The sequence below is a fragment of the Dermacentor variabilis genome, unplaced genomic scaffold, assembly GCF_050947875.1.
Source record: "Dermacentor variabilis isolate Ectoservices unplaced genomic scaffold, ASM5094787v1 scaffold_17, whole genome shotgun sequence".
NCBI classification, from domain to species: Eukaryota; Metazoa; Arthropoda; class Arachnida; order Ixodida; family Ixodidae; genus Dermacentor; species Dermacentor variabilis.
The window spans coordinates 2,082,127-2,100,412 of record NW_027460335.1 but is presented as its reverse complement, the minus strand read 5'-3'; the positions used below and the strand labels follow the sequence as shown (position 1 = coordinate 2,100,412).

Genomic DNA, 18,286 nt, shown 5'->3' with positions numbered 1-18,286 from the left:
GCTGGCCCGGTCCGTGGAAACTGACATTCCTGTTCATGTACAGGCTAATTCACAATGGGCGTTGCACCTTAGAAGAGTCATACAGTGTTTTGTAATTACAATCACCTGCGAGTTTTACTATGCAGTGCTTGAACCAAAAGATTTCCCACGAATAATACATCTCATAAGAGTTTTTTGCTATTGGCACCATCGGTGCAAAAAATATCAATCTGTTTCAGGCAAGTTCCAGCATTTCTCAAATGTGACGCCACTAAATATTACAAAGCAGGTAAACCTCGGAAGGACTCTTTCTCAACATCTGTGTGTTTGATTCAGTCTAGTCGCTGCGCCTACCCCACATTCCTTCAAGCATGCGTGGCCTTAAACGTGGCCCCAAAGCAGTTCACTTTTTTGTGGCATCGGGGAGAAAAAAAAAAAAGAAAGCGCCGTGTACGGTCAATCACGAATGCATGCCAGGTGGACAGCAGGTTAGGCTATTGTTGCATTTTGCCCAGAAGAATCGCAAATAAAATGAGATTCCGGATATTTCCTGGATGCTCACTTTTGTTCACAGGTGACTGCGGAAGCATTTTTGAAGTGTACACAGAACTTGCCCTCGCCTCCTCCTAGTTCTCAGACTCCTATGACGATATCTGGAAGCTTTCTTTCCCCACGCGGTGAGGTGCCATGTTCTTGCAGAGTGCTATATTCGCCCTAATCTACGGGACGCCGGTTCAACGATAGGGTTACTGAACGGGAGCGAAAAGTGCGGATGCCTGCGTCATATGTAGAGTGCCAAGCCGCGCGCAGCAAACAGAATGCCAAGTGTTCCGACTCCCAGTCAAATGTTGAAACACGTGATTTCGAATGAACGGCCTTCTCGTGTACGAATAATTTCTCGTATTTACCCGTGTAATCATCGCACTCGCATAATGCTGGAACACCGACATTGCCCAATTTTTTCGAGTAATCATCGTGCCCTCGAAAATTGCTTAGACATTTTTGCGGTGCATGGCGGCCGATAGAGCAGAGATTTCCGCCATTTTTTTCTTGCGAAGCTTTTCCGCCCTAGCGTTCGCAACAGAGCACAAGCACTCGAAAGAGCCCTAATTCAGCCGGAAAAAGAGTAGAAAAAATAAAAGAGAACGGACAGCGCAAAAGAGGCAGACAATAAATGCAGAATTTATGCTACGTACACTTATGCCATCTAGAAAGAAAATAATATTGGCAAATAATTATTTTATACAGTTCCTGCGTATGCCATTCGTGGACTATGTTTTTTTCGCCGATCTTGAGCGGTAGTTAAGGGCTCCTTTGAGATACGGTCTGCACGGCGTCGCTGTATACCGCTGCTGCAGGAGCAGGACGCCCCTCTCTCGACGGAAGACGGCTCGCTTCCTCTACGCTTTCCTCCATTGCGCTGGCGATATTCAGCCGTAATCATTGGCTTATCACCGCACGCATACGCTCACACCTAGGGCGCGTGGCGACAAACACCACGCCAATAGCAGAAATGCGCCTGTAGTTACCATACAGTTGCTAGCATAATAAATAATGTATTCAGAAATCAGCCTACCTTCCGATCGTGCTGCACCTCGCTTTTGCAGTTGGCGATCTCCAGAAGACTCCTTAAGTTGCGGAAGCCGTTTGTTGGGGCTGTCCCGTTGTGGCTGCCTCGGCTTTTCTTCCACACAGGGAAATCCTGGCAAAAAATTCTTCAGCAGGAGGTGCCGGTGTAATGCCAAATCTTGCCTGCTCTTCTTAATATCCGCCATGGCCTTATCGACTGCTTGAGACAGTGTATCAACATCCATGTCAGTGCCAATGACAGCGCAAACGTAAGCCACTAGATCGCAAAGGCGCAGTTGCAAACAGAATCGTAGCTTCAAGACTACTACTTTCTCGGTGACACAGCGGAGTCTTTTATAGCCGAGCTTTCTTTTCCTTCTTCCTTCCACTTTCCCACTGCACCTCATTGTACTGCTATCTGGCAAAACGCGTCGATGGGTGGTTCCGAACTTGTGCGCATATGACAAGTGCGAAGCAGAAAAAGAAGGCGACGCGAGAAATTCGTGGGAGCCTTTTGTGCAGAATTCTTCCTGCTGCTCCCTGGGTATCGTCAGGATAGCCTTTTGACCGCTGTAATTATCCGTGACCCCCCTTAAAACCTTTGGAGAAACTGCAGCGCGCAGCTTTCTACTAATGGGCGTATCTAGCGGAGACGTACCGAGAACTATAGAGAGGTGGCGAGATGAGAGGCAGTTCCTACACATGGGGCCAGGGCGTGGGAGCGGGGTTAGGGGACGTGAACAGACAAGGAAATGCTACTACTACATACGCGACAACGATTGTGGGGAATCTGGATAAATTTAAATAGAAAATATCGTACCTTTCTGCTATTTTTGGAAAACAAACATCATGCAAATATATTAATCGGACACCGTACGCAAGACGCGTGAAACTGGAGCTCCAGTAATTAAAGCGCTTCGCAGGGACCAGGCGACAGTACGGAAGTGGTTGCACATCAAATCAATACCTCCGCGCCTCCTGCATAAAATTTGCGGCTATGGGTTTTTTCCATGTCGGGGATTTGATCCCGACCGTGACAGCCGCATTTTGACCGGGGCGAAATAGAAAACGCTCATGCGATTAGATATTGTGACAAGATAATGCACACCACGGTTGTCAAAATTAATCCGGAGTCCGCCACCACGGCGTGCCTCATTATCCGATTGCCACTTTGGCCTTACAGCCCCATAATCCAATTCTAATTTCAAACTTCTGCCACAATGCGATGTGCCACGTGAGGCAATGACAATATTCAGTGCTCTCGATGGTTACGAAACATTGCGCGCAATAACGCCTCAAGCAAACACCTCTCCCTGTGAGTTTCGCGTACAGCAGCGACAAACAACAGTGGTGCGTGCAAGGGAACGTTTAAGATCAACTTGTCACTCTCGCGTTAGAGTCAACGTAGAAGAAAATAATCTTCCGCCGTCAAAGTTGCCACTATATATCATCTAGCACAGCAACCGGCACAGAAAGCTTCGCTTAATCGAGTCCCACAGTGCACGGGATCTGCATAATTTTATTATTTTTAGAAATGGCAGTGGTGATGCATCAGAAAGGTGCCTCCTCAACAAATTACTCTAATCCAGAGAATGTTAGAATGAAGTATTGTTCCCATTGAATAGCTGCCTTGCAAGAATGTCGTATCTGCCGAGTTTGCGATTTAATTAGGGGTGTCGAGTGGACAAAATAGGCACTTGTCCGGTTGTCAAAAGCGGGCGGACTATGAAGTCATGAAATTGTCTGGTGAATTTACGGAATCCTTCGCGCTATGGAGAGGAGGGCTGGCGTTATAAAACATAATCGTTGCCTTAAAGGTACTGCCTTCGCCATGAAACTCCGCATTCTCTTTTTGTCGTGTACAGGTCTGGTGGTGCGCGTGCAAAGAATTATCTGCCATGAAGCAGATATGCCTCGCCATTCTCAGAAGTCGGGGTGGGGGCAAAGTATGTCATTTGCCCCATCCCCCTCCCCGCCACTTTTCAAAGCGGCCACTTTGGGGTGCACACTGGAAATTCCAACGAAAACTTCAGCTCACGCGAGAGAGCGAGAGTGGCCACATAAGTAATGCTTTCTTTACCACGCACCCCCTGCTTGCACCATGAGGACAGTCTTCTGTGCCATCTCGGGGCGCCCAGTACCGGACGATGCGCGGTATTCGCCGTACACGCTAGCGTTGTGGAGATCGCCATGGCGCTGGTCATTTCACGCCGTTGGAAATGTCAGTTTGCGCAATTTGCACCATGTCCACTTTTTGGGACAGCTATATCCGTTTTCGAAAACAGAATAAGCGTGCGACACTTAATCTGCCGGCGAGGCCTGCATTATACTCAGCCGCGCGCAATGTCTGGTGGGCATTACGTCATGAAATCGTTGGATTATCAGATCATGGAACCATTTATTGTCGGTCCAAATATAGCTTACATAGCGTCGCAGTCTCAGTATCTTATCACCATCGAAACCTATTCAAATCTCTTACAGGTATACCTATCTAATTTCACTGTGTAATCACACTTATTCTTTATTTATTGGAAATACCTTAAAGGCCCCTTGACACGGGATAGAGTAGGGTGGTAATAAAAGTGTAAAGTATCTCGACAGTGTACAAACATACCGCTCAAATCTGCAATTTAGCACAACGAAATGGAGGAATTGGTGATAAAGTGGTATGACGGTAATATGAGGTAGGGCAGGAAAGAGGATAACATAAAAAAATATTGGCTGGCATTATACTTATGGCATAACTGCACGCAAGAACTATAAATTATACTAATCACAATGACGACAGTAAAAAGAAAAGAAACTACAACCGAAGTTAAACAGCCAAATGTGCGGATTCCAGGCGCAGAAACTGTTGGCAGTGTTTGAGAAACGCACAACGGTAGGGCATGATAAAAAACGCAGGGACTAATCGCGTGCACAGTAAAAACATTTTTCAGTGCAAAAAAAATGCAGTCGGACACAAAGTGGGTACTGCTAAAAAAAAAAAACACGTGCAGTAGTACAAAAAAATCACTGATGTGTTGGGTCTTCAAGCGGTAAAAGTAAGAAAAATAACTACATGGGTGGGATACAGGACATGGCACAAGAAGTAAAACAAAACTCGAAAAACTAGTGGTGAGTTTTTAATGTGAAAAGAAAGAGTGTAGAAGTTGACGGAAACTATCGTGGTCTGATTTGGATGCGATGTTGTCTGGCAGACCATTCCACAAACGTTTGGCGCGACGAAGAGCAGATGAGTTGAAGGAGTGAATTGACATATATAATCGGGTGAAACTTAAGTGATCATGCAACCGACGTAATGTAATGGAAGGAGCATCAAGGTGAAGTGGGAAGTATCGTAATATGTTCATGAAACCAACATTGATCAAACAAGCCGGGCCTTTCAAGTACCGATAGAACGCAGTCTTAATTTTTTTTCAAAGACAAGCATCTCTTATAACTTTGACTATTTCATTTTTAGGCTCGTTCTAAATCAAAACTACACTATTACTTGTTTCGCGGCAGGAGTGAAAGCACCAGATATATCAAATTTGGGCGGACCACATTACGGGGACATGTACCAAAAATCTGCATTCTGTGCATGGCATAAGAGCACTGAAAACAGCTACTGAATCGTCGCTTTTTCCCAATTTTTATGCGTTATACAAGGCATTTAGTCCTTTTCTCCAGGCATCCTCAGTGACATATCCTGAGCGCGGTGTTTTTACTTATTCGAAGTACGAAGCAATGTTCTGAGTGACGAGTGACGTATGTCTATTCTATGTAGGTTCATTACAGTCTTTGCGGAAAGTTTCTCATCGAAGCGTTCCAAGGTGTCTTACTGTCGCTAATCTAAATGTTTCCCAAATTCCGCAAAGAACAACACATGAAACGGATGAAATTTCGTGAAGAATAAAGAGAATTTCAAGTGCAATGCATTGTGAAACGTTCACTTTCCTGCTTTGAATGCAAGTGTTGGAGATAATTACTAAGCCCCCGTTTTTCTATGCATTTTTGTGCATCATACGAGATTTGTGGTTTTCATCCTGTGTCCTCGGCCAGCTAAATAAGGCATCTTACCTGCATCTAGGGAAAATAAGGTGAATGGAAGGCCAATGTGCAGGCAAGCTTGCAAATGGCAGTGTTAAATTAACAATTTTTTATGCAATGCGTATACAAGTGGACGATATGGTTATTAGTCTCCTTCAAGAGCGGTGCAAAATTAGACCGTTTCATGGTTTTTTCATGATTTTTCATGGGTGATATATATAAGTTTGGCCTGGTCTGCTTACTCAACAATAGGAGGTAGCTTCGTTATATTTGGTGACTGTAAGGACAGCTTAATCGATAATGTGCAGATAAATCTCACTATAGATAGGTAAAGGGGCCTTTCGCCATAAATTACGCATGAAAGCATTCTGTAGTGTAATGAGCGTGCCTAACGACCGGGGAAGAATTGAGCCGTCTGGCCTCAGAATTTATTTAGACGTTATTGTTTGCGAAAATACATTATTTAATAAGAACTGGTGGTGCGCTGTGGAAATTCTTTGTGAAAATTAAACGTGGTTGCACGAAACACAGCTTTTGTAGCAAATTCTTATACAAGTGTTAGAGGTTTTTATATATCCCGCAATGACATACGCAATTCTCACTGTTCCGACATAGCTGTAGGTCACAAAAGGTTTACATTTTGTGGAAAAGGGAGGGAAGTCATTGTGAGTCCAAAGTGCAACAAAACTTTTACGTTCCTGGTCCAGTTAGATGCGCTAAAAATTTCTACTCCGTCGTCGTTTTTCTTTCCCTATTATCAGGCGTCAAAACACGTTCGGACATGGCTTAAGCTTTGTTCTGGGGGAACTAAATAAGGCATTTCGTTTATATTTGGTGAAAATAAAGGTCACCTTATGGGCAGTATGTAGGCAAACCTGAAAGACAGGGGAATACTTATGACATTCGCAGTAAATTGCGCATGCAAGCGAGCCGGAGCTTCTTGAATGTAACGCTAATCGCATGCTTGGGTTTTTACGGCGTAATTTTTCATCTACAACTGCAGCTGTCATGTTGCTTCTGTACAAATCCGTAGTAAGGCCTAAACTTGAATATGGAAGCTCCATTTTCGACCCTTCTACTCTAAAGCTAGAAAATACCATCAAATCCATTCAAAACCGAGCTGCTCGTTTTATTCGTTCGAATCATTCTCGTCATGCAAGCGTCTCTTCAATAAAACTAACCCTTGACTTGCCTAACCTAGACTTACGTCGTAAATGCTTTAACCTAGGCCTTTTTCACAAGATCTATTACACTAACGAAACACTTAAGGATGAACTAATCTCCTCGCCATCATACATATCGTCGAGAACGGATCATCCTTTTAAGGTTGAAGTTCCAACTTGTCGCATCAACGTTTATTTTGATTCCTTTTTATCAAGAACGAATAATGACTGGAACCACCTCCCTGCCTCCATCACTGCCATTTCTGACGCCACAAACTTCAAGAATAGTGTTAACGAATTTGTTTGTAATAATCAGCAATAATCTCTGTAATGCCCCCGGGACTTGAGAGTATGACAATAATTAAATAAGTAGATAAATAAATAAATGTGTTTTGCGAACAAAGAATTTATGCCGTTGCCCCGGAGAGCTCAACCATTACCAAGTCCAGCGTAAAATGAGTGGGTGAGGGAAGACGGGACTGGAAGGGAGGGAGGACACCGCGTTCATTGTTTTGAAGAAGTAAATGTGAGTCGATGAATTACTAGCTTTTTTTGAAATTTTCGTTAAGAAGTGTTGCGAGACATTACATACGGGAGAGTTTTCAAACGGGAAAGTCATATAAATACTACCAACATTTCGAAGCATGCGTTATAATTACTTGAAACTGAAACTTTTGTTGCGACTGCTCGAAAGAAACAGCTTCGCTGAAAATTGGGTTGTAATTCTCCATTGTGTTTGGCTGATCTGCTGTCTTTTTTTCTTGTGAGTAATGGAAGTAATTTATTGTGACTGCATACCGCCGCGTAGAACCTCAGCATAACTATTACCTGAACGATTGATAAACTTATGCTGTATACTTAAATATCAAGTGCAGCTCTCTGTTTAAGCATTAAAAGTTTTCTAGCAAATGCGAATTTTTCGTGTGCGCTGCACTGCTACAACTGGGACCCGCGACCTCTCTGAGGCCCTCATTGCCTCTTGTGCCTGCATGATATTGCGATAGTATAGGTGGTTGCAAGAAATAAATGCAAATTGATGTAATTGTTCGAGCGCCTATGGTTTACCTTGCGTGATTGATAAATAGGTCTACATCTACATAATTATACCTGTCAGAAGGATCTCCAGCATCATACTGACTGTAATAATAATTTACCATATATATATATATATATATATATATATATATATAGGGCGCGTGTGTGGGGGTTGCTGTCGTTTTTGCTTGTGAATATTGCAAGTAGTGTGTTGTGATTGTAACGACTGTGTATAAGCTCGACACTAGTAGTACCTGAACGAGTAATTTATGCTGTAAACTTTACATGCAATGAATTTCGCCATCACGACTAGAATATATATATATATATATATATATATATATATATATATATATATATATATATATATATATATATATATATATATATATATATATATATATATATATATATATATATATATATAGACGTAAGGAACTCAGACGCTTTATTGGCCGAAGTTCTGGCAGGCGTCCGGCCATCGTTGTCAGCAACACATGTAAAAAAATAAAAACAAAAAAGTGGGAAAAAATACACGACGAAAGGGTTTTGACAGTTCGTTGGAGCAACAATATACACAACAAAAAAGGGGGTAGACAGAAAAGATGACACGCTTTAACAAGAAAACGATGACAGAAGGCAGTTTTTTTTTTTTTTTTTGCTGCATGGTGACTGCACCCGTCATGACTCACTAGCACAGATGTCAAACGTGGTAAAATGCACAACTGGATAATGTGGTTCTACCAACAGCAGGGTTCAAAGAAAAAATAAGACCAGGTTAAAAAGAAAGGAATCCAAGGCAGAAGGCAGTTTTTGCTGTACGGTGACTGAGCCCGCCGTGAGTCATCGGTACACATGTCAAACGTGGTAAAATGCACTACTCGATAGGATGGTTGTAACAAATGTAGGGTTCAAAGAAAAAAAAATGACACCTGGTTAAGAAAAGCAAACCGTGATAGAAGACAGTTTTTTGCTATAATGTGATTGCACTCGCCGTGAGTCTTCGGCACACGTGTCAAACGTGGTTAAAATGCACCACGGGTCGGTTTGGTTGCAACAGCAGGTTCGTACTGGAACGAATATTACAAGGGCATGGTTTGAAAAACAGCTTAGCGATAAAGGTGCGTTATGCGTTTGGACAAAAATGTGGCAACTACAATTCATGAACTTCACACATCCTAGGTTAATTACAATGAAACACACATTAGCAACTTGAAAATTGTGTGGGGCGACTCGCGCGCGCATGTGTTGGTGTCGGAACGGCTATTCTGGCGACGTCGCATAAACGAACCGATGGAAAACGAGCTGTTCAGTCTGAAGGCAACGAGTATACGATTCTCTATTTCGCGAACAAAAAGGTAAACTTACCAGGGTACTCGTTAACCTCAAGAGCTATGGCAGCAAATTTATGGATTAGAAATGATTTGCGAACATCCCTATCGTGGTGCGATTTGAATCCAGATTCAAGTATGGTGGCGCTTACCTGGCCAAAAGAGTGGCCCGGGTTACTCACATGTTTGGATAGCGGCAGATTAGGAAGACTCACGACATATGAGCAATGATTGTTAAAACGTAATGTAAAAGCTGTTTCCTTTTGTTCAATTTACTGTAGCTTTATGCTGAACATTTTAGCCTATAGATAACATTAGTGTCGTCACAGCCGAATTCATGCTGTATTTGAAGGCTAAAATTTCACGCGCTGCTCATAACACTTAGTAAAGTAGCAACGATCAAATCATGAAACCATTAATAATGGAAAGCGATTCACTCCTATTACTGCTAAGGACATCGGCTTGGAAACCGGTAGACAGAATGCATTTTTTAATGCATGACAAGCGTAATTCCTTGTACGTACCCTACAAGTACCTTATGCGCATAAGGCACGAATTCATCGCTGTATTCTTCAGAGTTCACAGCTATCACTCCGACTCTCGATGTATCGCACAATCCAAACACCTTGTTTAAGATACCGCTGAAATCACAGTTTGAGGAACCACAGATTTTTCGCATTAACATATTTCCTTACGCGGTTCTTGCTACATGTCCGACACAAATGTGCAAATGCAATCGTGCCTTGTTTTCCTAGTATGGTAAGATATCAATTGCGGTATTTGCTTGCTTGTGGTGTTGTGGTCTCCGTGCCGGGCTAAAGGCACTAATTTCTGCAGTGGAACATTTTCGCATATGTCGCCATGGCACTGGCACGCAAATATCTTCTGCGCGACGGATTTTGATATAGGCACGTACTGGCCTCATGTCTGTAAGAGGCAGTCTGTAATTACGTAGGTGCGCTTAATGCGTTGTTTTCCTCTTTGTTATAAAATTGCGTGCACTGGCTCTATTTCTTCAATGCTGTGTACTAATATCTTATATTGACGAAGATATTTATGATATAAAAAATTGACGATTGTTATATTTTCTCTGACGAAGAGTTTTGCAAGAGCGACAAACTACGCATGCAGCGTGCGCTTCGCTTTCCTGCACCACCCGTCACTGTCTGTTTTTCGTATGAAAATTCGAATTCACGTTCCAAAAGAATTTTTCCAACACTGTGCTTGTCCAGACACAATTGAATGTTTTGTGCCAGTCTGTTGGAGCCATCCGAATTTTGATAACATGCTGAAAACGTCCACCCAGCATGATCCACGCTGTCCGAAAACGCACGTTCGCTGAAGAGCGCAGATATAAAAAAAAGTAGGCGTTCCGGATTCTTTCGAAAATGACAATCAGATTTGGAGATACGCCGTAGTGCTCACTCAGAGATAATTCGACCATATGGGTTATTTAACGTGCATGTAAATTGAGCATGCGCCAGTTTTGCCCTTATCGAAACTGAGATACATTGGCCAGCATAGAATCCATAATGTCGAAGTCAGCATCGCAACACCATAGCCCCTAAACTAATGGTTATTATCGATGGAGTGAAGCGAGATGTTTCACCAGAATGGCGCCCAAACCCAAGTTAACCAATTACGTGGCTATATATATATATATATATATATATATATATATATATATATATATATATATATATATATATATATATGGCGCTGCAGCCGTGGCAGTCCGCACAGCGCCACATGCATATCACCCACTGCAATATAAATATCATTTTATTTGAAGAAAATTTCGTGTTTACCTTATTGTGCCTGCGGCTTCTATGAAAACAGTAAGCTATTTACTGAGTCAAGGCTGATAACCTAAGCTGGTAAATAGAGAAATGTGAACCTGCTTCACTTAAGTATCAGCTTTTACGTTTCCTTGTTAATATGAAATGTAATCCCATATAAACGGCATGGCCAGACTTACAACATAGGTCATAACAACCTCATATAGGAGGTTGTGGCCAAGTACTGCACCAGGGCGGCCAATCCTGCTCTGGCGAGGGAGTGCGTTACCTCTTCTGGTCACCGGGATCAGGCCACACTCCAGGCCTGTTTATGCAATTTTATCAGCACGCGGATTTCTTTTTTTTAATCCGGTGGAAAATTGCCGGCACCGTGATTCGTACCACGGAGCTCTTGCACGCGAGGCGGGTGTTCTTCCTCTACGCCACCGCTGCATTGACCGGGGTTGTTGGAGAAGAATGAAAGAGGCCTTTGCCCTGCAGTGGGTGTAACCAGGCTGATGATGATGATGATGGTGATGATGATGATAACAACCTATATTTTTTTCATGCTTTAGCTCCAGAAAGAACGCAGCTACATAGCTACACGTTATGCTGCTTCAATAATGGTGAAAAAATTATCAATCAAATCAAGATAAAGTTACAAATCAACACATAAAAAGGAATTTTTGCATACCGAAATTGCTTATGAATGACTGTTTTCAAGGAAAATTTGAATGGCTTTTAGAGCGGAGCACACGATACTACGCATTAAATATTTTGCAAGAAAACTACGTTCTCGAAATAGGCGATCATCAAAAGAGTTCGCTTAGGACGGGGTGCACACGTCTGTTGTTGATGTGTGAATTATTTCTGTTTCATGCCAAAAAAAGATATTTTTGTGTTGGCCTGGTATTACTGCCACTAGATGCAGGCTTTGGGTCATTTGAACTTTGATTCATATAAATAGTGAACTTGGGCGCGATGATCATAAAACATCTCGCTTCACTCCATCTATAGTAAGCGTTAGCTTAGAGGATACGGCTACGCGATGCCTAAATTGAAATTGTGGATTATATCACGGCCAATGTAGATCCGTTTCAATAAAGGCAACATTAGAGAATGCTAAATTTAGATCCACGTAAAGAACCCGAGGTGCGTCGAAGTACCTAGGAGTTCCAACTAAAACGCACCTTTTAATATGATCGTTATTTTTTACACAACGCGGGAACACTTTTATTTTTCATCTGCGCTTTTGTGCAAACCTGCGTTTTCCGATAGCGCCTATCGTAATGGATGGATGATTTCACCGTGTTATCAAAATACGCACGGCTCCCACCGACTGGCACAAAGCTTTCATTTGTATCTGGACACGTACGGTGATTGAAAAATAATTTAGGAATGTGATTTAGAACTTTCGTACTAGAAAAAAGAAAGGGTGCAGGCAGGTGATGCACATGATGAATGTAGACTTTGTTGCGCTTGCAAAACTATTCGTGAGAGAAAATGTTACACTCGTAAATATTTCATATCATAGATATTTTATTCAATATAGGAGAGTTGAGTAAAGGCATTGAAAGAAAAAAGCGAATGACGGCAATTTTATAACTTTGCATAACCTTGGATAATTTGCACTTCGTGTTACGAAGTACAAATGCTTAATCATCAGACCGTCTCTCGTTATTTCTGTGAGAGGCAAGCACGTTCATGTGCTCGAGGTACTGCAATGTGTAGGCAGTGCAAAAGAGACAGCGATTGTACACGCGTTCTTGTGGTATTTAGTATCATTGTGCCCTTAAGTATAGTGCCTACTATGCCGACAATCATAACCTTTCTTAAATTTTAGAAAAATGATGCGATTGTGAAACAATCCGAACGAGCGAATGCACAGCGAAAGAAGAAATTCACAGAAAACGAAAAGACGCATGCAATGGGTGCTACCTTAAAGTGCTTGTCCTAGATTAGGGCTCCTTTCTTTATCGGGTGGAATCATTCCCGAAACATATCAATTATTAAACGAGCGCGTACTGTACGTGAAGCCCATACGTGCCCGTTTCAAGATTCATCGCGCAGAAGATATTTTGATACCAGTGCCATAGCGACATATGCGAAAAACCTCCACCACCGAAATTACTGCCTTTAACGTCTCGCAAAGCCCACAACACCATAAGCAAGCAAATACCGTAAATGTTTATTATACCATACAACAAATACAACGCATGATGGCTTTTGCACGTTTGAATGGGGCGTATAGCAATAACCGCGTAAGGAACCATCACCATGCCAAAAATTTGTGGTTTCTGAAATCTGTGGCACCTAAAACAAGGCGTTTGGATTGAACGATACAGACATGGCCGGAGCGAAAGCCGAGCGCTCTTAAGAATAAAGTGACGTGATGCTATCGTACCTTATGCGCATAAGATGCTTGTAAAGTATGTAGAATTTATTAATCCTGTCATCCACTAGCAAATGCATTTTGTCCTTCGGTTTTCAAGCCGATGTGCTTAGCACTTATAGGGATGAATTGTTTTGTATTAATCATGGTTAGATCACCTGGCCGTTGGTGTTGTTACCTTCCAGCTATAGGGTCAGCCTTTTATCGTTCGCGTAGCCTACAACAGGAACTACGAGCAACCGTTACACGTGGGCCTCGCTCGACTTTAGCCGAATTGCCCACTTTCGACATTGTTTGATTACACAATATTTAGGTAGGACTGATTTGTTTAGCTCAATATGTTCTACCTATGTGTTTTTCGGACTATCAAAGTAGCCAGCAAATACGCGCAAAATTTCGGCGCCACTGGCTGCTCGGGGCATTCTGCATGTAATCGCGGTCTTCTTTCACGATTGCAAAACAATTTTAGGAAGCATGTGTCGAGCGACAGAAAGCTGTAGCGCCAGGTTTTCATGTTTATCTACAATTCTCATTCACACTCATTCACACTCCTCATCTAATTATAACATTTGAGAAGTTCAGTATTTATTTAGGACTAAATGTGTAATTAGGCGGAATGGAAAAAAAATAATTTCAATATCTAGAAGCGACAGGAAACAACACCATCTTGGTCCTGTCCACCTACGCGGCGTTCACATATACTCCTTATGTATTTTCTCTCTCTGCGCGTGTTACTTTATTCGCAGCTAGGTTATGGACTATATCATACAAAAAGCTCGAAGGCTGCAATAAACTGCCGCCTTTAATGTCCCGGAAGTGGATTGTGTGTTATGAAGGCGCTGTAGGAAAGGAATGGTGACTAATTTTTTCCACCTTGGCATCTTTTACCGGCACACATTCACAGCAGGCAGCCAAAATTGGTTTTATTCTTGAACAAGAATTATTACACGAGACTGAGCCCCTGTGTGAGATAGGCATGATATGTGCAAATTGAAATACGTTCACTCTATAATCACCCGAAGAAATTTGCAGTCATGTTACTTAGCTGCAAATGCGCCTGATAAAATCACCTCGGAAAAAGAGGTCGTACAGTAAAGGTCGCCAAACCGTGACGTCCTCGCGCATAGCTACTATGCACAATGTCGCGCGTAGAAATTCCACTCGCAGCAATTGGACTGAGGCGGGGGGGGGGGGGGGGGGAGCGAGATGCAAAGTCGTACATGTACCTTGCACTGGGTGGAAGTGTAGGTACTGTAGGTTACAAAATTAAGCCGTGTCCCCCGCTACGGCGTGCTTCAAATTCGGATCCTGATTTGGACACACAAAGCCCCGGCATTTAATTTCGAAGTACTGGATAATATTATAACGAATGCTTCATTAGGTTATGGTATTTGCTAATGGCTTTCATTGCCTAATCTTTTTGAAGTACTGTGCAGCGAAGCATTTGCCTATAAGCTTTCTCATCTTTCTTTCACGTGCATCCTTTGGCTTATCTATGATATTTCGTGTCTGGTTTGAATTTCTTATACAGGCTATGTTACAGGTTGTTACAGGTTGTTGCGACATCATTACCGCTTCAGTGTCTCTGGGCGCCTGCTTTTTTTTTTCTCGTGTGTGTCCGCAGGCTGTTGCCATTTTCGCGAATAGATAATTTACAACATTTTCAGCAACCTTTGTCGCCACAATCTGGGACGTCGGGCTTCGCCACGTGGTTAGAAAATAACTCCTAAAGAGCACACGTGGTTAGCGACGCAGAGACTGCAGGTGCGCTGGCCCCAGCTTTACCTACATTCGTTTCCTGTCAAGTCTTCAAAGGTATAAGAAAATGAAGCTGCACCTGAAAGGGCAAGGCATGTAGAAGTTCATTTGAAGGGGGAATTTCTGTTTTAACAGCTTCGCTTTTCTCGAAAGTAGTCTGGAACATGAAGCTAAATACCAAGCCTCTATTGTGACCACGCGTTTGCACAAAAAGCCGCAGTTTCCACCACGCTTATCACCTTCTCGCACTATACCCGCCCCATTTCAACCTCCCTTGCACAAGATTATTCATGCCTATTTTCACGGCATCCGAAGACAGCTTCCCAGAATGCGCGCACAAAGAGCCATAGCTGCGTTTCGAGCACACAGAGAAGTGTCAGCAATTATCCTGCCAATCCAGTACTGATGGGATGTGTGTGTGGGGGGAGGCGGGAGGGGGCAGGTACTCAAGGAAGGGAGATAACTACCCTTCAACCAAGTTCTAAAGGGAAAGCGTGGTTTCTGGAAATCCAGGGGCGCAACCTTGCAGCTTAGGCGCGAAAATGGCCCTTAAACTGCCTGTTAAGAACATCTCTTTTACCACCTTATAGCGATGCCCGAAGTTTCAAAGTTTCGCAAATTGCCCAGTCTTGAATTCCTTGTTCTGCAATAGTACTAACTGCACTTGAACACTGTTCTTATATACCTCACACTTCACAACGGCGCAAGAAACATGTCGATCTCTCAACACAATACTAATATTATAAAATATGTGTTATAATTGTTTCGGGGTATATACAAGCTAAAGACCAATATCAAGATGCTGTGATTTAGCCTGAATAAAATTACTTCTGCTCGAAGTTATCGTATTTGTATATGTAAAATGTATATGTATATGTATTGTATTTGTATATTTGTAAAAAAGGATTGTTGGCTGATTTAGGGAAGATAGCATGAAGTCGCAAACAAGTTTTTCTGTAATAAAGTTTATTTGGTAAACTTATTTAGCAGTCAGTACAGAAAAAAACTCCAGATTGGGTGGATTTTCAATAAAGAAAAATCGTTTTATTGAATAATACAATAGGAATAATTAAAAGAAAAACTCACATACACGCATATTTGCGAGTAGATACAATATCACTTGAGGTAATTTAATTTTTTAGGCCTTTACGTCAAAGTCTGATCATGACGTGTTACTCGATGTTTTAAGAAATTTTTCTTCGTCGAATGTACGATCATCAAGGCAGCTCACGTCAGAACTGAATGCAGATCTGTTTTGTTGATTTGTGATTTAGATAGCTTGTAAAAAAAAAAACTGGCGTTTACGAGCTTTCTGATATCGAAGCGGCAGGCTGCAGTGTTTGAAGTGTTCACAATTTTCTGTATATAATTGTTTAAAATGGGGGAAATCATGGCGTGATATATATTTTTATTTTATTTCAGAGAAAATCACCTCGCTTCTCTACAATGTCAATAATATATGCATGATTTCAGCCGCGGTTCCGCACGCCCTTTTTGCTTATCATGTAGCGTTGCTCAACTCGTGCATCGTGTTCTGGCTGTAATGGCCAGAGTCAGATCGGCGTAAAATGTACGCATCGCACCTTATGATGCGTGCAATGCAATTTGCCATGTCAGATCTCGACATGCGCACAGCACATGGTAAACTTTATGAACCAGGCAGAGGTGCTTCATTGCATCGAAGAAAAAATGAATTAAAGCCACGCAATCGCTAGCTTCCTCCATGACACAGTGACATTGCTGAACTACCCTGCACGCCAAACACTGCATGGAGATGTTAACAGTGCTCACATTCAATACACCTGAGCACCATTATCATATATTTTTGATCTCAACATATGAGCAATCAAAGGAGAAGGCGGTATAATTGGGGCGCATGAATTAGCAGTGATTACGTGATTGCATTAGTGATCTGTGGTATGTCACGCGGAGAAACGAAGTTGGGGATCTTAATATACAGGCTCGGATAGAAATCGAAAAAGCACAGTCACTCTGCCTTTCTTTGTTTCTACGATAGGGCGAGGCAGCACTTCCCAAACGTCTTTGTGTGATCTGAAAGAATAAGTAGTTGTTAAATCTTTTCCTGTATCCTGGAATCAGTGAATAAAATTAAGATGCTCCAACACGACGAACCCCTGATGCGGACAACGCAGGCGGTTCAAACCCTTTACTACCCGCGTCCGTAAAAGCCAAGTCCACAGAGCCGTGCTCTGTTTCAACCAAATGTCGCTGTCAGAATCTGCCGCAGCCACAAAGCTAGTCTTTTCTGTTTTCCAATGCAAAGCACCGAAAATGATGAGGAAAGGCTGAATCTCATAATTACTAAACTTCGTTTGCAAGAAGCAGACAGTGGCAGAAGCTTGTTATCTTGCTATTCTACTACCCTCTTTTCTCGTTGTATTAAACAAAGGCACGTCCTTGGTTCACCGCTTCACTTTTCCTCTTTTCGTTTCTCTGCGGTATGAAGCTAAAGTAACGAAAGCAATTGATGCTAAAGCTTATATATAATTTATTAGGGCACGTGTCTAGAATATAGTAAACTCCCTGGTTTGAAATGAGCGCCACATAAATGAAAGATACAAAAAGAAAGCAAACGAAAGATACAAAGAAAGCAAAAAGAAAGCAAACCAACGAAAGCAGGCAAGAAAGAAGTCGTTCTCAGTTAAATGTTTCGAAGAAACCAGGAGAGTGTGAGTCACCTTTGCCCAATGCGCAAGTTATTTCTACACATTGCTCTCCTAAGCGCGTCGTCTGCTTCTTTCTAACAACGATGAAAAGATAGATTGCTCTATTTCCACCGCAATTACACGTATAATGGCACACAGCGAGGCTTTTGACATCAGCTCTTGCGCGTGGTGGGATCGCGACGATTTCATGACTACGAGGTTTTCAGGGCATGCTTTCGTCTAAAGCCTCAACATGGATCGGCTGCTGCTCAGCACGGTTGTTAGGCGGCGACCGAGAACATGGTGTTGTAAATATGTGCGTAAATTTGTTTATGAGGGTTGGTATGGCTACTATATTTACCTTCCCATATGCGCTGTCAACCTGTTATCCCCAAAGGAGATGAAGTAGTGGTACCTGTGTTAAAGCAACGTAAACGACCGCTTCAGTCATCTGCCAATAAGGTCCGTATTGGCATGGAAGTTTCTTTTGCATCGAAGTTTGTTTTATTTATTTATATTGCATTATGCGATGAATTGATTTCTCTTGATTGAATATCCTCCCAACGTGCGATTTTTCTTTTTC

The 18,286-nt window shown here is 42.3% G+C and overlaps 1 pseudogene; it reads right to left on the bottom strand.

Annotated features, from left to right (window-relative positions):
• LOC142568170 (uncharacterized) overlaps positions 1-18,286 on the bottom strand; it is a 39,930-nt pseudogene that overhangs the window by 2,910 nt on the left and 18,734 nt on the right.